The sequence below is a fragment of the Denticeps clupeoides genome, chromosome 3 (assembly GCF_900700375.1).
Source record: "Denticeps clupeoides chromosome 3, fDenClu1.1, whole genome shotgun sequence".
Lineage (NCBI taxonomy): Eukaryota > Metazoa > Chordata > Actinopteri > Clupeiformes > Denticipitidae > Denticeps > Denticeps clupeoides.
Window position 1 is genome coordinate 3,844,870 of NC_041709.1, and position 25,837 is coordinate 3,870,706.

General features: G+C 45.1%; 1 protein-coding gene, 1 non-coding gene and 1 pseudogene across 4 annotated transcripts in view; 1 reads left to right on the top strand and 2 right to left on the bottom strand.

Moving 5' to 3' along the window:
• Nucleotides 1–1,340: 1,340 nt before the first annotated feature.
• The window catches only part of brinp1 (bone morphogenetic protein/retinoic acid inducible neural-specific 1), a 92,254-nt gene continuing 67,757 nt past the window's right edge, over nt 1,341–25,837 (top strand). For all 3 annotated transcript variants that reach the window (XM_028974500.1, XM_028974502.1, XM_028974501.1), the window contains exon 1: nt 1,341–1,803. The gene's annotated coding sequence lies outside the window, so the exon portion shown is untranslated. The remainder of the gene's footprint in view (nt 1,804–25,837) is intronic.
• LOC114787224 (uncharacterized) lies at nt 19,464–19,557 on the bottom strand (annotated as a pseudogene).
• trnae-uuc (transfer RNA glutamic acid (anticodon UUC)) lies at nt 23,748–23,819 on the bottom strand. The gene has a single exon. It is a non-coding gene; the product is annotated as a tRNA-Glu (tRNA).

Genomic DNA, 25,837 nt, shown 5'->3' on the forward strand with positions numbered 1-25,837 from the left:
TGAGGATGAAGATCTTATCGAGATAAACAAAGGTCAAACATGTCATGCAGCACGTCGTTGACCAACGCCTGAATGGCCCACAGGCTATTGGAGAGTCTAAACGACATGATCCTATACCCGTAATGCCCGGTTGGCATGATGAACCCTGTGTACCTTTTGTCCCCTTCCTGGATCTGGACCAACTGGTAGATGTTTTGGAGGTCCTGTTTGTAAAGATGGTGACCCTGCCTGGGACTCAAAAGCCATGTACAGGAGGGGCAGCAGGTAGCGGTTCTTCCAGGTGATGTTGTTGAGCTGTCTGTAGTCGATGCACGGCTGGAGGCTGCTGTCCTTCTTGCTTATGAAAAAGAAGGGCGACTGGGACGTGGAAGGAGGCGAGCGATGCATCACCTTTACTGTGACGAACTGGAAGAACTACTTTGCAGCTTCAAGAGGTGAGCGCCTTGCGGGGATGACTCGGCCAGCTTTGTCCAGGAGCGTCCAGTAGCATCAGTAGGTTAGTGGGACGTTCAGGAGGGTTGGTCAGATTCCTGGTATGGAGACACAGGCAAAGGTACAAGCAGGCAACACAGCTTGAAGAAAAAAAAACAGGTGAGAAGCAATACTGGGAAATAAACCACAATTGATGAGCGGGTGTTGGATTCAAGAGGGCGTCCAGCCTTTATGACATTCGCTGACCCTTACGATCCCCCTGACAGTGTATTTCGACAAGACATGCTGTCAGTGTGCTGATCCATGGTGTCTTGTGGGAGACGGAACCATATGCTCAGTTGGGTCCGTTAGTTTGGCTTTGCGTGTTTGTGACCGAGAGCGAGACAGAGAGAGGGAGGTCAGAGCACAACTACGGTAAACGACGCAGTTTCTACGTAAATCAGGCGGGGAGCGACATTTCAGCACCGCGTAGAGCGCGTGGTCCTGAATCCTGCGTCAACTTAGATGCCGCGTACCGACGACTACCTGTCCCAGGAGGATGGGGAATCTGGTGCCCTTGGAGGTTGCACAAGAAGGCCCCACCCCCCCCACCCACCTGCATTAATAAAAAAAAAAATAATAATAAAATAAAAAAAAAAAACAGGAAGATGGAGGGATACATCCCGGCACTCCGAACATGCTTATATTTAACGATCTGCGTGGAGAACCATAAGCATCACAGCGCTGCTCCATCACTGGCTGGAGGCAGCTTCCACCTCCACCTCCTCTCCTCCGCCACACGCCTGATGTGGTCCAGTCCCTCCCCTCGCTGTCTGGCAGGGGCGTCCACCACAATACAAAACTGTATCCTCGGCGCCTCCCCCTCGATTCTCCTCCTCCTCCTCCTCCTCCTCTTCCTCTCTGCCTGCGCCCCGATCTCCCGAGCTTCCTCTCCAGCTGCCCGAGCGCGCCTGCACACATCTCTCCGCCCAGATCCGCATTTATTCTTATTATTTTTTATATATATATATATATATAAATACTATCCCTCCTCCTCCACCACCCTCCCCAACACCAACCAACCAGCCAACACCAACCCCTCCGGACATTTTTTTTTTTTCCTCTCCCCCCTCCTCCTCCTCCTCCTCCTCCTCTTTTCTTTCTTTATTTCTCAGCGCTGTACTGGTGGCCGACGCTGATCGCCCTGGCGAGCCGGAGGATTTCTCTCTCCCGAGCATGAGAGGGGCTGCCAACTCGTCCGCAACCCACGAACACCCGAGACCGCGCCACCAGCATGAGCCCCGGACACGTACGCGCCAGCAGAAGTTTGCCGCTAATAAAATAAAAGGCGTCGGACGGCAGATCGCGGCCACCGGGGAGGATCGGTTTTAGGTAAGAGCTGCGGCGAGGGGGGGGGACGGGACGGGACGGCGGGGGTCGCGTGTCGCGTCCCTGCTTTCTGACGCCGATGATGATGATGATGATGCCGCCGCTGGTGCTGATGCTGATGCTGCTGCCCACTGTTTGCCATGTTGCGATGTTGCGCGATCAGCACGTTGCAGCGCCGTTTAACCACCTTATTTTATGACACTCTCCGGAATATGACCCTAAACGTGGCTTTCGCCTCGTGTTTACTTTGTGCACGGCTGGAGGAAAAGGGGGCGAACGCGAGGTGAAGAGTCCGGGAGGGAGAGAAAGAAGAGAGGGATGGCGCGCGAGAAAGGGAGAGATCGCATCTGTTTTCTTCCTCTCGATCACCTTCGTCGTATCGTAAATACGATCGTATCGAGGTACCGGTCCGTCTGGACGGCTGGAACCCCAGCGCGCACCCCGCGGAGACAAAAAAAAAATCCCCCAATAAATCCGGGGATCAAACTTCAAACTTGCCTTTCACCGCGTTCCGATCACAGCCAGAGCCGAACCGATCATTATCCGAACCCTTAACCTTTCACTGCCCAGAGGTTAATGTGTCATGACAGCAAACATTTTAAAATTGTATACATATATATATATGTATGTATATATGTATATATTTATATGAATATATATATATATACCCGCGCGTCATTATTGTGGAGTTTGGACGCAATGCGCTGAGGGAGAAGTTGCTGCATCTCCTCGTACCTTCCGGGTGAACTTGGTGCTTGTGCGCTTCTGACGTCCAACTGCGGGGGGAGCTCGCGCACTTTTGCGTCCAAGTGTCCGGTTGGACTTTAGACATGAACTAATTGAGTGATTAGGACGGTCGCGAAGACGGGGTTCTTTTTCTTAGGAAAGGGGGGGGTACGTTTTAATTTCCAACAGCGGAAAAAAATATCATCTTTAATCTGGTTGCACGGTCTTCTGTAAGCCTTTCGTCAGAAACAAAGACACTTCGGACCGACATGCGCCTAATGGGTCATGGAGTTTTTTGATTTCTGTATTAACAACTCTGAAATAAACCACACGGTCGTTTTGCTGAACCCACGGTCACCTGTTAAATCCAGATGAAGTTGTTGATGCTGTAAAGTTAAGGCTTCGCTGTAAAGGCAGCGGTTGCTCGAGGCTAAAGCGGTGGCCCTGGCGCCGCTGACCCCTACTTCTGGAATCCCTTCAAAAGCTGGGACGACTCGGCCGGTGCCGTGGTGATGAATTGACCGTCTCGCCCCGTGTTGCACATCAAGGTGTGCACAAGTTTGGATGCCATGCAGACAGGCGCAGGGGCGAGTCGGGCTCGGCTCTCACCGGCGTGGACAGGAATATCAACTACGGGGTCCTTCTAGCAGAAGGAATAGAAAGCACTGTTTCTGGTTGGCAAGAGCCGGCTCCTCGGCTCGCAGTGAAAGGCGACTAGTTGCAGCTGTAATGGCAGACTAGTGAGTTCCCACTGAATGTGCTTCTTCAGCTCAAAATAATAGACCGGGGAAGAGGCATCATATTCAGAAAGGGGTTTAAACTATGCACGGATTCGAGAGCTTGGGGAGGTCGTGGCGAAAGGCAGAGTTTAATTATTTGTTCATAAGAACCAAACTCTTGTCAAGTAAATATCTCCAATTTTTCATTAGTCTGATGAGAAGTGAGCAAAACAGTATTTCATTCAGATTGAAAGAATTAATTGATTGGGGCATCAACCAATTAAATAAAGACCATAGCAGTTTCAGCGTAAAGTTGAAAATTTGTTGCGCATGCACATTGTGTGCTACAGTTTCTCCATTTCGATTTCCCCGTGCCTTCGTCCAATACGCATATGCAAATAAGAAGGATGGAGAAGCCACAGAGCCCAGCAGGAGGTGTTCCTTACAGCTGAGGGGGGACCAATAGATGGATGTCACTGGATCAATCAATGCATAAATCATTTTGCGGTGCTTGACCAATAAAGACATTTCGATCAATAATTTACAAACAAAATACAGGCGTCCGGCCCCACCGGGGGAAGGCCTTTAGCCCAGTAGAAAACACACACCGCGTTGCTACAAAATGCTCTCAGTGGGACTTGTTGGGATCTTTTTGTGTGTTAATATATAATATTTGTTACAAATGGCTGTGGCATGCAGCAGGCTGGCAGGACGTTGACGGCCAGTCTAGGTGAATGTTTTCGAGGTGACCTTTCAATGAGCCAATAATCTACATGGCTATACTCACCTTTATGATGGGGTCAGAGAGAGTTCCAACACGAAACTAGGGCCTACTCCGAACCTCCATGGAGCAGACATACAAGGTGACATACAAGGTGCAGTGGGATTTTTTTATTTGATTTTATTACTATTCTTTTGGATTTCAGAAAAGAAAAGCCAAGGAAATTACAGTTTTGGAGGACCTTTGCATTTTTTTAATCTTTCATTTTCGCATATTAATGTGATAATTAAAAGGACAGATTCTTTATTGTGAAATGTCTCTGTGTCTCCAAAATGTAAAATAACAATAAAGTAATTTTTGGCAGAATTTAAATGAAATATGTGTTTTTTTGTGCATGTGCGTGGCAGACAGTCCATGTGTTGTGTGGCTCGCCGCATTCTGGACTCAGACGGCCTGGGCCAGCATTAGCACTGTGGCGGCCCGGCCCTTGATCTTCAAAACACTGAGGCACAATTAATGTGCCAGGCTTCCTCTTTCATGTGTTTTGCGCTGATCCCCGTGATCCACCAATCATGCTCCGCTTGCGTCTTGTCTGGCTTTCCGGGGGTGGGTGGCGGTGCTCTTGTTAGGTGCCCACAGACTGCACGCTTGATCTTCATGAATCACAAAAGCCATGGTCATTTAGGGAGATTAACCTCAATAATTCATACAATTATGTAATTAAAGGCTGGAATGGAAAAAAAAAAGAAAAAAGAAAGTGTACCCGGTGGCTAGCGTTGCACTCAAGGCCAACAAATGCCTACATGTTGGTTTGGGGAGCCCCAGTGACAAGACTGGGGGAAAACACCCTGCCGCCCCCTCCTCCAGCAGGCCCACCGATTGGTTTGCCATCGCTGTAGCCCATGGAGACAGCAGGGATTATTAATAAACAATGGTAACCTGGCGGTTGGAAGGTATCCTGCCAGCTGGCTCCTCCTCGCTTCTGGTACAACCTTCCCCAGTGAGGTGGTGGCTGCCAGGCCCTGAAAAATGAAATTCCATGTGTGTCCCCCTCCCCTGTCTCGGCAGAATTAAAGAATTAGCAGTGTCTAGAGCTAAGCCTGCATTTGAAATACAGCTTTAAAAAAAAAAAAACATCACTGTGTGTGTGTACGTGTGCGTATTTTTTTCTACCCTTGGGCAACACTGTAAGCCTCCTTACCTTTTCACCGAAAAAAAGGAGAAAAGATGAAAGGGAATACCTTAGGTTTGTATGAATTCTGTATTAAGCAGCGACCCCGATCTCTTAAATTACAACAGAGGGAATTTTAAACAACATTTCAAGTACAAAGACTGAATATTGTGCCTCGCCATTGTGTGTCTATAGTTCTAACTTTTCTGGCATTTATAATCTGGAGCAGCCAATCACTTGGCCTGCCTCCTTGCAACTCGTGAATATTTATGGTCGTGCCATGTACTAGCACAATGCCTATTTCCACTTCAGTTAATTGCACTGATGATGTTTTCATACGCACAGTCCAGTGTACGCGGTGAATTGGCTGCCGAGGGGTCCCGAGGGGTTCTAACCCCGCTCCGTTTGCACGCTCATTTCACTTTCTGGCATTTCTGAGAGTTTCAGGCTGTGGGATGGTCGGGCTTACTGCAGAGGAGGGCTCCCGTGACTGGGCATAATGAAGCAAGGCTTTCGAGGGGATTCATCTAGAAAGGTTCTCTTTGTGCTGCCCAAGAATCTTCCTACTCACATATCCAGACTAAATGAAGGAAATTGGAATCAAACAGAAAAGGATCGATGCATCTGCCTGCCTGTCTGTCTGTCTGTCTGTCATGGTTCATCAAGTTTGAAGCTTGTGGATTCCATATACCCCATGTGCACTCTGCTATTAAAGTGATTATTATTGTTGTTTTTTTAATTCACAATTTTTTCAAGCGTAAGACATTTCATTCAAATTGTTGTCTTGATAATATGAAATGCAATGGACTGTATTAAATTAGAAAATTATGCAAAATTGAAGCGTTTCCGCTAGAGCTCGCAGGCTCGTTTGAATCCACTATAAAGGGAAGGGAAGAATCCAAATGCAAAACTGAGCTTGCATACACAACTATTTACTCTTCAGCATGAGGATTAAGACTAATAAGGGCTAATTATAGTCGGAAATGTATGAACACTCCTATTCTTTGAACAATTTCCTCTTATAATGAGTCACTAACAAATAGTTAAAAAGAATAGAGATTGCCATGTATAGAAACACCCCTGACTTGCAGTGGTGCACTGACCCAGTATTCCCAGGCTAGTCAGTATTTCCATGCCTTCTCACAGTAGGATAAGCTCTTCATCTTGTCCCATTGTGTTTCGGTTTCAGCTGCTTTTCAGCAGCATGTATAATGGCACCGACTTCAAAGCACGGCCTGATAGTCTCCGTTTGCCCTTAGTCCTGAATTTAAACTGCTACATCAGCGCAGGGAGAAGTGCCACGTGAGGCCACGCTTCGGATTTCACCTGCCGGGACTCGTGACGTTCGCGCCGAGGGAGGGGTGGTTTGTGGCAGTCTGCTTGATTCAACAGTAATTACCCTCGGTTATTTCCTCTGTCTCTGTGCTGTCAGGGTAGCCATTCTTTAATCTTGTCACTTTGTGATCATGGAGCAGGGGCAAGGTGCCAATTAGAGGTGGGAAATTGCAGGGGGGGGCTTTCCCTTGCCCCCTTCAGGGGTAGTTAGTGTAATGGGGGAAAAAAAGAGGTGCGCGTTCGGAAGCGGAGAAGGCGGCAGAGGTGGGAAGGCCGAGGCTAGCCAACACTCGGGAGAGTTTCCGAGGCAACGTCCAAGCCTCAGCTCGGATAATGGATCTCTGCCGTCTCTCGTGTGTGAGTACACTGCAGAGGAGTAATGTGGAAGAGCTCTTTGGCACTGCCTCCCTATGCTTGGTGAATTGTCTCTCTCTGGGTTTTTTGACTCGCAATTTCCATAAGAGTATTATATCAAGATTAGGCTTTATTGATTATTTATGGCATTTTAATGGCCCAGTCGACAGACACACTCGCTTACCTTTTCATAAATGTTGTTGCAGCCACTGCGAAGGTGCCAAGTGTGCGGACTTTACAGGCAAGATATGGGAAGGTGTGCGAGAGCCAAGAGAGGGTTTATAGACTGTTCAGCATTGCTTCGCTGACACCTCTCTACATTATCACAGCTTCAAGTATCTCTGGAAAAAACATTTATTCAGCCATGGACCTTCCGGTGCAATAGGTGATAGGTGATGCAATAGGTGCTAAAATGCACATTTCAACTTTAATGGAGAAAGTAACCCATTAGTTTGGATGTTGTTGCAGTAGTTAGCAGTGGGGCAGTGGTGACCTAGCGGTTAAGGAAGCGGCCCCGTAATCAGAAGGTTGCCGGTTCGAATCCTGAGCAAAGCACTGTTTTTTCTTGTGTTCAGAAGAGGAGAATTTAATTGAAAGCTGTGGTTGAAACCACTGAAATCAGCTCGGAATACTCTCATTGTTATACCAGAGTGCATGGATAAAAAAAAAGAAAAAAAAGAAAAATTGTGGATGATTTATTGGTTATATTATGTATTCAAAATTGAAATGAATTCTGCAATCCCTGTAAGAAAACAGCACTGTTAAATTTCAGGATTACAGTAAACCAGAGGGCGGAGTAAACCTTTTTTATATGGATACTTGGATGGATCGAGGGTAATAACGTAGCTCTGCTAACCAGAGTATGCTAACCACGTAATGAAAATAAGCCATCCTTTTTATGCAGTGGCATGCCCCACCTTTATGTTCCGACAGATTTTATGTCACACAGTCAACAGCTAGAGAAGTGTCACTGAGTGGAACTTCATTGCAGCCACACCTTCATGGCAGACCTCCCTCTGGAGCATCTGGCTCCTGGAAAATCACGTCCACTGTAAGATACACTTGCATTTTTTAGCGACATTATTGCTCTACTGCTCCTTGTGTTTATCTCAATTTATGCTGACACAATTCCACAGACTTCCCTCTCAAAACAGAGAAATGGTTTGAAATTTTAATGTCCTGTGCTCCTCTCTACTTTAAAGATTTATAGCAGGTGCACACAATGGGCAAAATTGAAATGCCTCTTCCTTATGGTGCTGACAGGTGGCCTGTGTTCCAGACAGGGAATGATTGACAGCAGCCGTCTATGCTGGCCAGGGTGCAGGCTGTAGCATTTTTGTTACAAGCTGCAAAAAAGAAAACGAAATATAGAAAATAAGGTCATTTTGTAATTTTGTGCACAGTCAGTAATTTTATATCATTTTATATAATTCTTTAGCATTTTAGTGCATCCAAAAAAAAAAATCCACAGCACACAATCAGTGCATTTAGAAAAAGGCTCTGCACCTTTTTTTCTAAATGCTACTGTCCCTGCCCAACACATTGCATCAGCATAGAAATTGCATATTCCACACAACAGAGAAATATGCATTCAATCTCATTCAAAAATCATTACAACAAAAATATGTATTTTACTGCCCTATTTTCGTCCGTTTTTGCTGGTTTGGGACGTCACCACAGAGGTGCTGTCTCCAGGCCTGCTGACGTTTGGGCAGCAGTTTTAATGATTGGAGGGCACTATAGGTGAATTCACAAGGGAAGTGCATGCTGACTGTACACTACTGCATCACAGTCAGCAATCTATATTGCGCGCGCATACGAACCGACCAAAAGGCTTACAAGCACTGCTGGAATCGAAGCATGGCAATGGGCCGTTGCTGCTCGCGGTTTTCCCTTCACCACGCTGAACGGAGAGAATCGGTTTGGAAGGCGTCCCCTGAGAATGCGGGGGTCATCGGTGTGCGACAAATACTATACGAGTGTGACCCTCCTCCAGGAAGGTGACGGCAACTTAGCCTAGCCGCCAACAGTGCTTGCATTTGCAGTGCTGCCGTCCTCTCTGGTGGCTCGGAGAGTAAGATTGGAAATCTGGCCGTTGAATAATTTAGAAGGGGAGACTTGGTCCTTACGGCAGACATGAAACAGGGATTTGTTTGGCCTTCCCTGCCTGGGCACAGTTCAGTTGCACGCTATTCAGACTTGTTTACACATGTGACGGACGTCGTCCCGCATTGGTGCTCTTCTCGCATTGGCACTAACGGTGATTTTTTTTTTTCCATTTGACTGCAAAAGCATCGTGGTCTTTGGCCTGTAGGATATAAAAAGATGATTGAGCTCAAGGGAGTGTGGAGCAAAGATTTCAAAGGCATTGGGTCAAGCATGTGCTATTTGAGGAAATAAAGTCAGTGCCATGACGAAAACCAAGAGCAGATTGCTCATTAAGCTAAACGGCTCTATGGCACAAAAAAATGAAAGATAAAGTATGTTTTTCCTGTGTTTTTCCTCCTCTCAGAGTGACTTTAGACACTGATCTTTTAATGCCTGGATGGGTGTTTCTTTTATGACCATCTTTTATTTGAAAAGGTGGTTCATGCATCTATATTTATTCAAGGTTTTATATGTTGTATATTGTTTCATATATGTTGTTGTCAACATATATGGTTTCTCCCGTACATATTGCATATAGTTTATTGGGTGAATATAGAGGATTTTACTTAATACATGCTGTAACAAATCGCACATTATTTAGTTCTTCTGCATTTATTTCACAAAACCCCAGAGGCGAATCTGACTTCGTGTTAGCGAACATGCCCATTGGCCTGGCTACTATTTGAGCTATTCATGGCGCCATTATAGCACAAAGCCTGCAGTGTTGGTGAAGCAAACATGCAGGAAACATATGGTCTTCAGTAGCGCTTCTATAGGCCCGTACAGCGATCTTTGAATACATTCATAAGCAGGGCGTTTCAATGAATAACAGCGCTCATGTTTATTTCTACCCCATTGACCTCATCAGGGGAGACCACACAGAAGGCTTACGCACCCCCCCCCCCCCCCCCCCCCCCCCCACTGCCACCACCTTGGCAGCTTCTTGTTTACATCTGCCGGGCACCGGTGCCAAACTGTTGATACTTGCTTCCAGTTATAATTATTTTTGTCTCAATTTGAGTCGCGGATGATTATCATTGGTGAGGGAGCCCTTGACACTGGGGTAATCAGTTGACTGAAATGCATCCAGTTCTGTCAGGCGCCGCCATTTAATTTCACTTGAGACCGGAGCAAATTAAACAGACCTTAAGAAAGCGATTGAGGAGAAAACTGAATCTATTAATGTAACGTCATTTTAGGAACACAGCGTCTCCATATACAATTCAGAGAATGTAAGAAGGGGGGGTGAGTATTACTTCCCAGTTCATTTCATTCGAAGACCCATTAGAAATATGAAGGACGTTTCTCAGATATGTAAAGCCTTTGTTCATTCATTCTCTGGAGGCGTCACTCATACTGTTCTGCAGGCTGTAACCATTAAACTTACACAGTTTACTGCAGCACACTTTTAAGATATTACATAACATGTGGCAATTTGCCTTAAATAGGGTTCACAATATGTTTAAATGTATTTTATGTCATAACTGGTTTCTCACATATACATTCATATAAAGTATTTAAGAAAGACTTCCTCAGTTTGAACTAATGCTGCTTAAAAATGGTCTATTAGACTTTTACTGTAGTTCATTGTTGATGAGACATACGTTTATGGATGTTTGCAGATCTATTTATGTATATTTAATGTGGCACCACATTAGCATTAGCAAAGGTGTGAATTCACCTTGTGCTTATATAGATCACATTTTGAAGATAAAATTTGTCAGAAACAGATCAAGTGGTCATTCGGGCATGCAGATTGTGTCTTGAGGATCTCAACACATCTTCGGTTCTGAGTGTTCTGTCAGGAGGTATTTCATGGGTGTGCTGTATATAGGAAAAGCCTTGAATAATAAAAACGTGATGATCAGACCACATGGGTTTCACCTAAAGACACTTTTCACCTTAAGGTGTGGGGCTCAGCAAAGCTTAATCTAGGCGGAATTGAAGAAGCCTGGTGCGAGCCTTTTTTTCACCATCTGTTTTCCGTCCCTGTAGATTTGACTGATTTATGGTCCCCACCTTTTACGCTTACTCCGGGCACGGTCGGCCCTTTCGCAAATCACACTTTAATAAGGACAATGGATCAGCTGAACGAATCCTGAATGAATCCCTTTTTTTTTTGTCACCGCCTCCTTAACGCCACACAGAACGCTCCGTACCCCGGGGGTGAAGTCGAGCCGGAATGAGGGATAAACAGCATGGTGCACAGCAAAAAAAATAGGTCACTAAATTCAGACGGGCCTTTTCATTTGAGGAGTCAAGCCTGGTCCGAAAATAAAGCTCGGGACGGGACTCCGTTCCATGCGGCGCGTTAGGTCCACTCCCCGGAGACGGGAGCAGCTGCTCCATATTCCTGTCAGGGGACAGAGAGGAGGCAGGACGGAGCTGACTACAAACATGCCCGTCTTTGGAAACTTCGCTTAAAGGTTAGCGTGGCAAACAAAGAGAACGAGAAAGTCTCGCACACACACACACACACACAGAAAAAGTGCTGCCCCTAACATTTTTTTTTTTTTTTTTTTTGGGGGGGGGGACAGGGGTTTGATATAGGGCATGAGCAGCCACTAGGCTTTGCTGAGTAGCGCTGGGTGCCAAGATCTTTTATGAACGTCACCTTGTGAAATTTTTCTGCGAGCACGCAGACACAGGGACGGCTCTCCAGAGCTGGCGAGTGGAGTCATCCATCTTTTCTTCTGATAAGGAGGGCAATTTCCACACGAATTTCCAGTGATAAACTATTGCTTCCGTGGCTCTATCTGAAACCCCCGATTAGAAGGCGGCTGTCTCCATACGAGGCGTCTTCCCCACCCCGCAATCCCGGGCAATTATGACGGAGCCGCCTTGGCAGGAGGCAACAGGAGTCATGTTGATCAATTTAATTCCGAGGTAATTGATGGAATTATCAACGGCGCAACAATGCGAGGTGTGCCGTTGACACATTTCCAGAAAAGCGTTTGGGGATAAAGTGCACGTGCTGAGCAATTACGCTGCTAACTGCCTCTGTGCACCTTCACGTAAAACAAATTCTTCATTTTAAATTCGCTCCTATGCTCCTCATCAACCATGTCGTCAGACTATTACTGATGTATGATAAACGTTTGTATATGAATAGAGATGCTCAATGCTTACGTCTGTGAAACACCTTTATGACAGCTCGCTTTTCATCACATGACTCATCCTTTGGAAGCATTACAATTTATATATGTATATGATGTCAGTCCATCATAATTAATGTGCTGTTTGAGCAAATATTTCCGACTCCATGACTCTTTTCCTCACTCCCACAGCTTAAATATTTTTGCTGCAGTTGTTCACAGTGTCTGTTCATAATATTGGTCAGGTCTCCATGAAGACAGACCAGAACAGCGAGATGTTTTCAGCACTAAACCTATTTTTCCAATGCAGGCCAATGATTCCTGACACAACTGCAGTGTTAAAAGACTTTTTGAAATGGAAGATGTTACTGTCTGTTACTGATGCTATCTTCATACTGTCCTCAACCTGCTCACAGTGGTATCAGTGGACATCACACATGTGATCTCTTTTATAATGGTCCTTGGACCACATCTGTTACTAAACCAAACCATCAAATTTGTGGGGAGATTATCTATATCACTTACTTTCCATGACTTCTTAGTCCAGGTACATTGGGCACAGGGCGGGGCACCAGCTCTCAAACACTCACACGTGTGTAGAAATTAGAGTTGCCAATGGCGTTTAAAGTTTAGATGGTGAGAGGAAACTGGAGGACCCAGAGGAAACGCGCACCAACACAAGGAGAGCATGCAAACTCCATGTGCACAAGGTCGAGGGCCAGATTTAAATACACAATCTTGGATGTGTGGTACCAAGATTAACTGTGCTACCCAAATCCAGCTTTTTTAAGACCTCAAATGCTGAATTAGTGAAACATTCTGGGCCGAATCTAAAATGTATTAGATAATGCTTTGAAAATATACCAGCCAATAGTTAAGCTAATAATGGAAAACAATAACAGGTCTGATATGATTGTAATAATGTACTAGTGTGATTAGTGACTAAAATTTGAATTACTTACAATGGTAATTAGCATCAATTTGCTAAATTCCACAAACTCATTAACCAGGTGTGGACATCATTTATCATCATACCTGCCACATATTCCATATTTATTGATAAATGATCATTATGTGCCACAATCTAATGGTTTTTGAGTTTGACCTCTGCCTTCATGGAAAATGTCACTATATGTGTAAGCTGGGTATTGGGATCCAAACAAAAGCTGATGTCTAGCAATGCACTCACAACTCAAATCACACCCAATGAAATATTTCTCAAAGTGACAATAAATATCGCACCAACATCCGTCCATCTCTGGTGTGAGTTGTGACTCACTCTGAATGGGCAGGCTGGTATAAAAACTGTCAGTTAATATAGCTTGACATTTACACAAATTACCCGAGAACACAGACTGGAGTGTTGTCATTTACATGGTCCTCCTGGTCATGTTGACTTGACTTGACTGCTGTTCAGGGTCCTTTGGGTACACTGGCTTTGGCCTCTGTTGGAATAACGGTTTAATGTGTGTCCTCACCTTTCATGTCACATCAGCTCAAGGAGTCATTACAGCCTTTAACTTCATGAAAGACCTGTTTGCTGAAAGGTCTCCTTATTGCTCCTCTTGAGGAACTGAAAGGCCAGCGAGAAATGTCCTTGGTAGTTACAAGAATCCCAAATCTAATAATGTCAGGGCCAACGTACGACCTCCATCCCACCAGAGGGAGCAAGATCATCTAGGGAGACAATGAGTCCAGAATAAAAGTCTGGTGGCCAGATGGGACGCTGCCCACTCTTTGGCGATTTATATTATCAGAGACGCTAGCCTGCTTTTTGACCATGACCTTTTCCTGCCCTCGACCTTGAGTTTGCCTGCCCCCTTTTGCAACAACCACTGCATGCTGCCCCACCTTCCTGCCACCCAGAGCCAGGCAACAGGGACCGCCTGTGCCACCCAAGACCCATCATCCTCAAGCCAGCCGACTTCCTGTTCTCCTCTTCCCCTGTCCACACCAGCACCACCCCCCTTGCCCTCCTTCCTCTGAGTTTCCCTCCCACCATCCTCTGCCCCACTACCCTTCCCACTCACCTTCTGGCTGTCTCCCTCAGGCCAAGCGCCTCCAGTGCCCCAAACTCGCGTGATGACAAATCATCATGGTGATTAGAAATTTCCACACGAATTTCCAGTGATAAACTATTGCTTCCGTGGCTCTATCTGAAACCCCCGATTAGAAGGCGGCTGTCTCCATACGAGGCGTCTTCCCCACCCCGCAATCCCGGGCAATTATGACGGAGCCGCCTTGGCAGGAGGCAACAGGAGTCATGTTGATCAATTTAATTCCGAGGTAATTGATGGAATTATCAACGGCGCAACAATGCGAGGTGTGCCGTTGACACATTTCCAGAAAAGCGTTTGGGGATAAAGTGCACGTGCTGAGCAATTACGCTGCTAACTGCCTCTGTGCACCTTCACGTAAAACAAATTCTTCATTTTAAATTCGCTCCTATGCTCCTCATCAACCATGTCGTCAGACTATTACTGATGTATGATAAACGTTTGTATATGAATAGAGATGCTCAATGCTTACGTCTGTGAAACACCTTTATGACAGCTCGCTTTTCATCACATGACTCATCCTTTGGAAGCATTACAATTTATATATGTATATGATGTCAGTCCATCATAATTAATGTGCTGTTTGAGCAAATATTTCCGACTCCATGACTCTTTTCCTCACTCCCACAGCTTAAATATTTTTGCTGCAGTTGTTCACAGTGTCTGTTCATAATATTGGTCAGGTCTCCATGAAGACAGACCAGAACAGCGAGATGTTTTCAGCACTAAACCTATTTTTCCAATGCAGGCCAATGATTCCTGACACAACTGCAGTGTTAAAAGACTTTTTGAAATGGAAGATGTTACTGTCTGTTACTGATGCTATCTTCATACTGTCCTCAACCTGCTCACAGTGGTATCAGTGGACATCACACATGTGATCTCTTTTATAATGGTCCTTGGACCACATCTGTTACTAAACCAAACCATCAAATTTGTGGGGAGATTATCTATATCACTTACTTTCCATGACTTCTTAGTCCAGGTACATTGGGCACAGGGCGGGGCACCAGCTCTCAAACACTCACACGTGTGTAGAAATTAGAGTTACCAATGGCGTTTAAAGTTTAGATGGCGAGAGGAAACTGGAGGACCCAGAGGAAACGCGCACCAACACAAGGAGAGCATGCAAACTCCATGTGCACAAGGTCGAGGGCCAGATTTAAATACACAATCTTGGATGTGTGGTACCAAGATTAACTGTGCTACCCAAATCCAGCTTTTTTAAGACCTCAAATGCTGAATTAGTGAAACATTCTGGGCCGAATCTAAAATGTATTAGATAATGCTTTGAAAATATACCAGCCAATAGTTAAGCTAATAATGGAAAACAATAACAGGTCTGATATGATTGTAATAATGTACTAGTGTGATTAGTGACTAAAATTTGAATTACTTACAATGGTAATTAGCATCAATTTGCTAAATTCCACAAACTCATTAACCAGGTGTGGACATCATTTATCATCATACCTGCCACATATTCCATATTTATTGATAAATGATCATTATGTGCCACAATCTAATGGTTTTTGAGTTTGACCTCTGCCTTCATGGAAAATGTCACTATATGTGTAAGCTGGGTATTGGGATCCAAACAAAAGCTGATGTCTAGCAATGCACTCACAACTCAAATCACACCCAATGAAATATTTCTCAAAGTGACAATAAATATCGCACCAACATCCGTCCATCTCTGGTGTGAGTTGTGACTCACTCTGAATGGGCAGGCTGGTATAAAAACTGTCAGTTAATATAGCTTGACATTTACACAAATTACCCGAGAACACAGACTGGAGTGTTGTCATTTACATGGTCCTCCTGGTCATGTTGACTTGACTTGACTGCTGTTCAGGGTCCTTTGGGTACACTGGCTTTGGCCTCTGTTGGAATAACGGTTTAATGTGTGTCCTCACCTTTCATGTCACATCAGCTCAAGGAGTCATTACAGCCTTTAACTTCATGAAAGACCTGTTTGCTGAAAGGTCTCCTTATTGCTCCTCTTGAGGAACTGAAAGGCCAGCGAGAAATGTCCTTGGTAGTTACAAGAATCCCAAATCTAATAATGTCAGGGCCAACGTACGACCTCCATCCCACCAGAGGGAGCAAGATCATCTAGGGAGACAATGAGTCCAGAATAAAAGTCTGGTGGCCAGATGGGACGCTGCCCACTCTTTGGCGATTTATATTATCAGAGACGCTAGCCTGCTTTTTGACCATGACCTTTTCCTGCCCTCGACCTTGAGTTTGCCTGCCCCCTTTTGCAACAACCACTGCATGCTGCCCCACCTTCCTGCCACCCAGAGCCAGGCAACAGGGACCGCCTGTGCCACCCAAGACCCATCATCCTCAAGCCAGCCGACTTCCTGTTCTCCTCTTCCCCTGTCCACACCAGCACCACCCCCTTGCCCTCCTTCCTCTGAGTTTCCCTCCCACCATCCTCTGCCCCACTACCCTTCCCACTCACCTTCTGGCTGTCTCCCTCAGGCCAAGCGCCTCCAGTGCCCCAAACTCGCGTGATGACAAATCATCATGGTGATTAGAAATTCGCCGGGGCGTCAAGGCAATAAAAATAAATACACAAGAAAAAGTTAGAAAAAAAAAATATTCTCCATCCATCAAGCACAGTGAATTTTAAGTGCCGAAGCAGATCCAAGGTCTCCAATGCTGACCAGGCACAACACAACATTTTCATGGGCAAAAACCCTGAATGTCTCTTCTAAGCACCAGCATTTGTACTAGTAAGTTTTTTTTTCCCCTTCTTCTCGCACAGTAAGTGGACAGTTTTTTTTAAAAGAATACGACTTTTGCCTAGACTGATTAGCATACTGACTTCAGAACAGAGCCTTGAGCCAAAATCGCACATTCAGGCAGGATTTAACAATCTATGGTGCCTAAGCCTGAAAGTCCCAAAGCAACCATTTCTGGATATGGACCAATAGATAGAGGGATGCAAATAAAGCAACTTGTTTTTTTTCCAATAAAATAAAACTCCAAACATCAGTACTAAAATGCTCTTGAGGTTTCTCACAATGTACTGTCCTATTGACTGTTAAAAAAAGAGTTATGGCTTGGATACATATAGTTATGGCTTGGATGAATATACAGACATAGATAACTTGCACCATTACCAGTGAGTGGCTCTCCTTTGTTTAATTTAATTCTGTGTTGGTCTAACGTGTCTAATTTATCTGGACCATATACTGCAACACCTTCAGCAGCCAAGCTGTTGCTCTGAGCCACTCAAACCTTGTTAATTAGTTGGCTTAACGACAGGGCCAGTGCTCCTTAAAAGGACAGCAGGACATGGGCCGAACGGGCAATTCCGTGGGCATCTGATCAGAGAAGGGCCCCTGGGTGCGTGAACAGACCGACACCAACGGCCTCACGTCCGTGGCCGGGCTCACATTGATTCCCCCTTCTAATAGATTGGCGCACAATAATTCACTGCACAGGTAAATTGAGACAATAACTCAGACCATTAGTGAATTAGTTTGTTTTTAAAATCTCCCATTGATTCCGGCCGCCGCTGATTGGTTCTGGATCCGCACAGGCATTTATTTATCGAGCCGGCCTGCTGAGCCATGACTTCTGAAGGTCAGGGTGCTACCACAGTCCTAAATAAAGCAACAAAAGACAAGAGAATCCAGTACAAATGAAGTTAGGTTGCTCCGTTCGCTGCCAGCCTCCCAGTGATTACGAGTGGCAGGCCATTAGCATGACTGTCCAGACATGGCTGCGGGGAGGGCAGGGGATAATTTTAATAATTTGGAGGCTCTGTGGATTTCTGTCCTGAAGGTCCCTTGCAGCTCATAATCTGAGCCACTGACAAATATCAAACTGGAATATGCATCCGCCAGCGCAGGCAGGGTGTGGGAACTCCCAGAGGACTCGGGCTTCACAGTGATTGACAGCTGCTCCTATTTTTTATAAATATTTAGCACTATTACACAGAAGGTTTCAATATGTTCTTTATATGGCACTAACAGCACAAAGAGCATGTTATGATAACACACAATTGTAACTCACAATTTATGGAAATTGCTGGAGTCTTCTCCTTGTAAGTCTGCCAAGTAAAGTAAAGAAAAGTATGATAATACACTGATCTTAAAATCACAATTCAACATAATATACGTTAATACTAGATAATATGCTATATTAAAACCACTGACATTTGATGTGAATAAATGTGGTTATAGTGTTATCTGTCATGAGGAAGATCAGTTAAGTCACTTTCTTAATGTTGTGGAAGTGGGGAAAAATAAACCAGGCAGTGCTAAATTACAAGAGCCAAGGCACGATGCTTGATAATTCCAAAGCTGCAGGTCATAAAGGGGTTCCTTCTATCCACTGATTATTACATATTTTTGGTGGTAGCGTCACGTGCAATAACTGATGGACACCCAGCGATCCAATTTCCATAGAACTTGCTGAAAACTTTCTCACACACACACCTGACACACACCTAAGATCTTAAATAATGCATTATTAAGCAAACCATTTACAGCAGCATTTTACAGTACAGTACAGTGATGGTTTGCACTATGGCAAGAAGACAAGCTGTAGGAAGCAGTATTGTGCTCTGGGCAATGTTCTGCTCAGAGATCTTCAAATTCAAATTTTATTTGTCACATACACAGTCATACACGGTATGATATGCAGTGAAATGCTTTTGCGACTGCTATAGATCTCAATATTGCAAATATTGCAAGTATTCAAGTGAACCAATATGCAAATATTGCAAACATAACCAAATATTACAATTTTATGTTTTTAAATATAAAATATGTGTAATAGGTAGGGTGAAGGTGTGCAAATGTGTAAAGTGAAAGTAAGGTGAAAGGTTTAGCAAAATTCTGGGGGGATAGAATCCAGAAGTGGTTGAAAGTGCTGGAGTATACTAGGGTTCTGTCCTATGTAGTGTTGTTGTTGTTGAGAGCTCGTATAGCCTGCGGGAAGAAGCTCCTCCTCATTCTCTCTGAGTTGGACTTCAGGGAGCGGAAGCGCTTCCCTGATCGCAACAGAGAGAACAGTACATTGTTGGGGTGGCTGAGGTCCTTCACTATCTTCCTGGACCTGGTCCAGCACCGCTTGCTGTAGACGATGCGTTCAGCTGATCGAACCGCCCTCTGTAGAGCTCGCCTGTCCTGCATGGTGCTGTTCCCCAACCAGGTTGAGATGTTTCCCACCAGGATGCTCTCTATGGTGCAGGAGTAGAAATTCCTAAGCACCTTGGAGGGCAGTCTAATATCTGAGGTGGTTGAGACGCTGCCGGGCCTTTTTCACCACGGTGTTGATGTGACAGGACCATGACAGGTCCTGCGTGATGTAAACATCAAAAATGTGGAGTGCTTCACGGATTTGCCTGTCATCCTTTTGCAGGGGCCATGCTAATCGTCTCTGTATCCAATTTTAGTATATGTGCAAGAACCTTGGGTCCTGTGTTCATGTAGATGTTACTGTGTTCATGTAGATGTCACCTACCTAAATATTGCAGAGCATGAACACCTCTTCATGGAAGTCCTAATCCCTGATGCTTGACAATTTAAAAAGTTATGATGCCACACTGTGGCATGGTGGTTAGCGATGTGGCCCCACACCTCCAAGGTCATGAGTTCAAATCACAATTCTGGCTTTGTGTTTGCGGAGTGTTCACGTGGGTTTTGTCCAGCTTCTCCGGATTCCTCCCACAGCCCAAGTGTGAATTGCTCACTCTAAATTGTGTGTTGTTGTGAGTGTGGAAGTAAATGGTGCATGTGTATGCCATGAGGTAGGATAGCTCCCCACCCTCATTAAGTGAGTAGTCATTATTTCCTACTCATTTCAGATGCATAAATTGTAACATTCAAGCAATAGCTGCATTTAAAAACTAAAACCAGGGATATTTTTTTCTTCATTAAACCACAGCCTCATTAATGTGCTGTAAATATTTAGTTATATTTAAAATGGTATTTGCTCTACTCTTCCCTGAGAATTTCCATTTTTCTTGGAAAAAGATAAAACTAGATATCCTATTAAACTATGTGTTATTTCATTTGCTTAAAAAACACACTTTGAATTTTGAAGTCGCCAGCAGGGCCGAGACCACCTCTGTTCCAGCACTTCTGCTTGAGAATAGCTTTGCAGTGCAGAATACAGCCTGTGCTGAAAGGAAACTGAAATTAAGGGATTTGAGGGCTTCTGCAGGCAGCCCAAATATTCCCTTGGCGGAACTCAGTTCTGAGCTCAGGTGTGTTTAAAATGAGTCTCTCTGATGAAGTTGTATGAAAGGAAGTGCCAGTTTCAGACCAGCTCCTCTTCCTGCCACACCAGAAAGTTGTCCGCAGTCTTTGAAAGTATTGCATTCGTGGAACCGCTAGGCTCTCCTGATCTTCTGCGTTAAAACTGGTTCTACTCAGAAAGCCTTACTGCTGCTTCCCTCAGGAGCACAGTATTACCTGTATGTTTAATAAACCTCTATAAACCCAGGATTCTACTAGCACCGTGCCTTAAGTTCCATCATGCTGACAGAACAGATGAAGACGAGCCTTTCCCTCCAGCCGCCTCAGAGGAACAAAGCATTGCCAGGCCGACTTTGCTGTCGCCGATCCGGACCCTAATACATGCGCATTAAAACAGAGAGGACAAGTTAATGTGAATTTTTGGGGTCCAGCATAAACAGGTTTATCCAGTCTTTTTTATTTTAATTTGAACTAATGAAGTCGGGAAAATGCATTCCGGTCGCAGTGTTTCTCAAAATCACTTCATCTTCTCTAATATACATGTGGTTAAGTTGTTACCGGCTCAGGTGTGCCGGTACATAATTCATATTTTACTTGCTGAGCTAGATGCAATTGTGAAGAGAATCACTTTATCCGCTAATGTCGTCAATAAGTGAAATATGCGCGAGCATGTGGGCCCTCTGGGTAATTGCGGGAAAATGATCAGAGATTTGCGAGCAGCGTGTGTCCTGTACCATGCAAGAAAACAAAAGCAAAACAGTGGCATGGGGAGGAATGTTAAAAAATTCAATCTCTTTGGGAACAAGCCTGACAGCCTCCCCAGGAAGGCAGCTCTAGTGCGCTGTCACATCCTCAAAACCAGACATGATTAGGTAAACATCATGGAAATACTCCATCACGCTCATGCTCCCCTGACTCACTTGTTCAGCATTATGTGATAATATCTATATTTTTAAAAACTGGGATCTATATTCTGATTCCCATTCTGATTCTCTGCATTAGTGCAGGTTGCCATAATGTATAAATAAATGTAATTAATTCATAGTAAAATCATCCATTCATTTATTTTCAAAATCCACTTACGCAGGTCAGAGTTATAGAGTAGCTGGAGTCTATCCCAGAAATCTTTGGGCCCAGGGCAGAAACACTCCCCCTGGACCAGTAGACACTGCAATCCAGGGTGTACACAGCAATACGCCAACACACACACAATCGTCCTCTCTAGAGCACCCAGGACAAGGCTTGAGTATTGGCAGTTTCCAGGTTTACCATAATTTTCATTACCGTTGCTACAGTAACGTTCTCTTTAAAGTGAAGTGATTGTCACTTGTGATACACAGTACACGGTGCACACAGTGAAATTTGTCCTCTGCATTTAACCCATCACCCTGAGTGAGCAGTGCAATGGTGAAGAGAATCACACCCCGGGAAGCAGTGTGTGGGGACGGTGCTTTGCTCAGTGGCACCTCAGTGGCACCTTGGCAGATCGGGATTCGAACTGGCAATCTTCTGATTACAGGGCTAGACCACCGCTAGACCACCTCTGCTTGCCCATGCTCTTTGCATGCCCTTACTTTTAAGTAAGATTAGATTAGATTAGATTAGATTCAACTTTATTGTCATTACACATGTACAAGGACAGGGCAACGAAATGTAGTTTAGGTCTAACCAGAAGTGCAATAAGCAGCAAGTGCAGGATACAGGTCAAATAAGTTAAGTTATATATATATACATAAAGTGATATGTGCTATACATAAAGTGATATGTGCTATACATAAAGTGATATGTGCAGTACAAAGTGATATGTGCAGTACAAAGTGATATGTGCAGGAGTAGTACAGTGCAGTGATTATCAAGAGTGTATGGGGGGGGCAGAGGAGTTCAGCAAGGAAACAGCTCTGGGAAAAAAGCTGTTCCTAAGTCTGCTGGTTCTTGTCCGTGGTAGCCTGAACCGTCTGCCTGAAGGCAGGAGAGAGAACAGTTCGTGGGCCGGGTGGGAGGAGTCCTTAAGAATACTGCGAGCTCGACGCAGACAGTGCTTCCTCTGGATTTCCTCAATGGATGGAAGTGGAGTCCCTGTGATGCGCTGGGCAGTTTTCACCACCCGCTGCATCGCCTTACGCTCAGCAACAGTGCAGCTTCCATACCACACTGTGAGACAGCTGGTAAGGATGCTCTCTATTGTAGAGCGGTAAAAGTTCAACAGGATGGTAGTGGGTAGCTGGTTCTTTTTTAATGTTCTCAAGAAGAAGAGGCGCTGGTGAGCCTTCTTGACCAGGCTGGAGGTGTTAATGCTCCAGGACAGGTCCTCTGAGATGTGGGTCCCCAGGAACTTGAAGGATGTAACAGGCTGCACAGTCATCCCATTGATGTGGATGGGATCATGCGAGCCTCTTCTCTCCCTCCTGAAGTCCACAATGAGCTCCTTGGTCTTGGTGGTGTTTAAAAGAAGGTTATTTTCTGTGCACCAAGTGGCCAGATGCTGGACCTCCTCCCTGTAGGCAGTCTCATCGTTGTTGTCGATGAGACCTATCACCGTGGTGTCATCTGCAAACTTAATAACGGAGTTTGATCCATACATAGGTCGGCAGTCATGGGTGAAGAGGGAGTAGAGGAAGGGGCTCAGCACACAGCCCTGTGGTACACCAGTGTTGAGCGTGACAGTAGTGGAGCGGATGTGGCCTGACCTTACATGCTGTGGTCTGCTGGTCAGAAAGTCCATAATCCAGTTGCAAAGTGAGGTGTTGATGTCCAGGGCTCTAAGTTTAGAGATTAGCTTAGAGGGGATGACAGTGTTAAATGCTGAGCTGAAATCAACAAACAGCATCCGTGCATATGTGTTTTGCTTGTCCAGGTGTGTGAGTACAGAGTGCAGCGCTATGGAGACTGCATCCTCTGTGCTCCTATTGCTATGGTACGCAAACTGGTGTGGGTCCAGAGTTGGTGGGAGGAAGTCCCTCAAATGTGCCAGGACTAACCGCTCAAAGCACTTCATGATTATGGGTGTGAGTGCTACAGGGCGGTAGTCATTCAGGCATGTTGGGCTAGAATGTTTCGGCACTGGTACAATGGAGGTGGATTTGAGGCATGTTGGAACAGCTGCTTGGGCGAGAGACATGTTAAAAATGTCCGTGAATACGCCTGCGAGCTGCTCTGCACATGCTCTAAGAACGCGCCCCGGGATGCCGTCTGGTCCAGCAGCCCTGCGCGCGTTTATCCGGCTCAGTGCAGTGCAAACATCTGAGGAGGTGAGTATGATGGCCGAGTGGTCGGTAGATGAGGGGATCTTGACAGCAGGTTGCTTGTTGTCTCTTTCAAAGCGAGCATAAAAGTCGTTGAGCTCATTCAGAAAGAGGACATTTGTGGTTGTGGGGGCTGAGGTGCTGAAACCTTACAAAGTTTCCCTGACCGGGAATCGAACCCGGGCCGCGGCGATGAAAGCGCCGAAACCTAACCACTAGACCACCAGGGATGTCACATCATAGATTTTATTCACATTTATATGTGAATACCATTGCTTTGTGTGTTTAAACCAACATGTATGTTTAGCAATGTTTTAAATATTTAATATGATAACAGAAATGAAAATATATATATTTTTTGCTGGACATTTTGAGCAGTGGTGGCCTAGCAGGTAATGAAGCGCACCTGTAATTAGAAGATTGCAGGTGCAAATTCCAAGCCATCAATGTGCCATTGAGGTGCCACCGAGCAAAGCACCGTCCCCACACATGGCTGCCCACTGCTCACCAAGGGTGATGGCTAAAAGCAGAGGACACATTTTGTTGTGTGCTGTGACACATTTCACCATGTGCTGTGCTTCACAATCACTTCACTTTACCATTTCAAATGAACACATTTTTACAGCTCACACACTTTCCATAACCACGTATTCTAATCCTATGACACCATGATATTCTTGCTTAACGTTATCATACCATTAAAATTTCATAGTAGCCCATGCTTACACATGTACTTGTCCAAAAACGAGTATACATACTTGTCACGGGTGGGCTGGACATGGCGATGAAGGAGGACGCATACACACGATTTAACGTGACAGGGGCTTAATACAAACTGCACGAGACAAGGGAACATAAACACGCACAATGACCCGATGGCGAACAGACACGAACAGGATAGTTTTATACAATTATATAAATAGACACCCGGTGAGCACGATCAGGGAACATTACACAGGACAAACATGAAACTCCGGTCCGAACTCCGGATCCGGAGCCACCCCTGCCGGTCCGGATCATGACAATACTGTTATAAGTAACTTACTGTTTAACAACAGACCTGAGGTTCTCATTACCATAGATGGTACTTTTTTTTTTTTTTTTTTTTTTATGTTCTACATTTGCTGTCCACAATCTCTGAATCGAGACATGGGTCACGGGATCCAGATCCCATCCTAGGATGTCAAGCACAGGGCAGTATGCAAGCTCCACACACACAGCCTAGATTCAAACTCATGACCTTGGAGGAGTGAGAAAACTACACAATCCGCTGTATCACAGCGTGAAAATAGTGTATATACGTGGAATTAATGCAAAAAATGTGTGTTGTCTTAATATGTCCAATTCCATTACTGCAATGGCCCAATAAACATTACAGTAAAACTACACTTCACATCATCGTTCAGCACATGCAATCAGTAATAGTGATATAAGATATAAATGTAAAACTTTCATCAGAGCTATAAAGGGACTTATTGAGTCCAGAAATATAGGGCTCAGCTCAAGGCCAGTTCTTGGCTCAATGCAATCAGAACACCGTGTGCCTGGAAAAATACCATGCTAAGAATGACCATTCAGAAAGCTTATTTAGCCTTTGGGGAAAGTACTGTAGACCAGTTGCCAGTTGAGTGTGTGCAGGGTGAGGCTTTTGTTCCCAACTGAATGCCATTGTAAAGCCCCCCTGGGGCAGGCAATCAAACCTCCGACTGCTCCGGTAAAAAAGTCCAGTCGGGGAGCGCCGTTACGGAGGCTTTCCTGCCGGGCGGCGGCTGATGTCATCTGGCGAGGAGGCTGACCTGGCTGAAGGGTCTGTGAACAGACAGCCCCGTCAGCAGCTCGGGGCCTGTGATATCACCAGCCTGTCTGAGTGAAGGGAAGGCAGGGCCAGGCAGACTCTGCTGTCGCGCGGAGAGCCCGAGTCTGCGACTCGTTGCCAATGCCTCCGTTGGCGCTTTGATCACTGAGGTTTGAAACAAATGCAAGCAAACGCGCTGTCTTGTTTTGTTTGTTTCAGGCAGCTTTTTTTTTTTTTTTTTTTTTTAAAGCAGGTGTAACGCTGGTTCACATTTACCTCAAAACTGGGACTTTGGAGATGAACTGAACGGCAGTTTGCATAATGCGCATCTATCATCGTTTGGTGTTGTGCTGATGAGGCTCTGCAGTATTTCAGATATATTTGGCACTGTCTACGGCAGGAGTGATTTCATCTACAGATCACACCCAGTAGGGATTAGAAACAGCTTGCAGA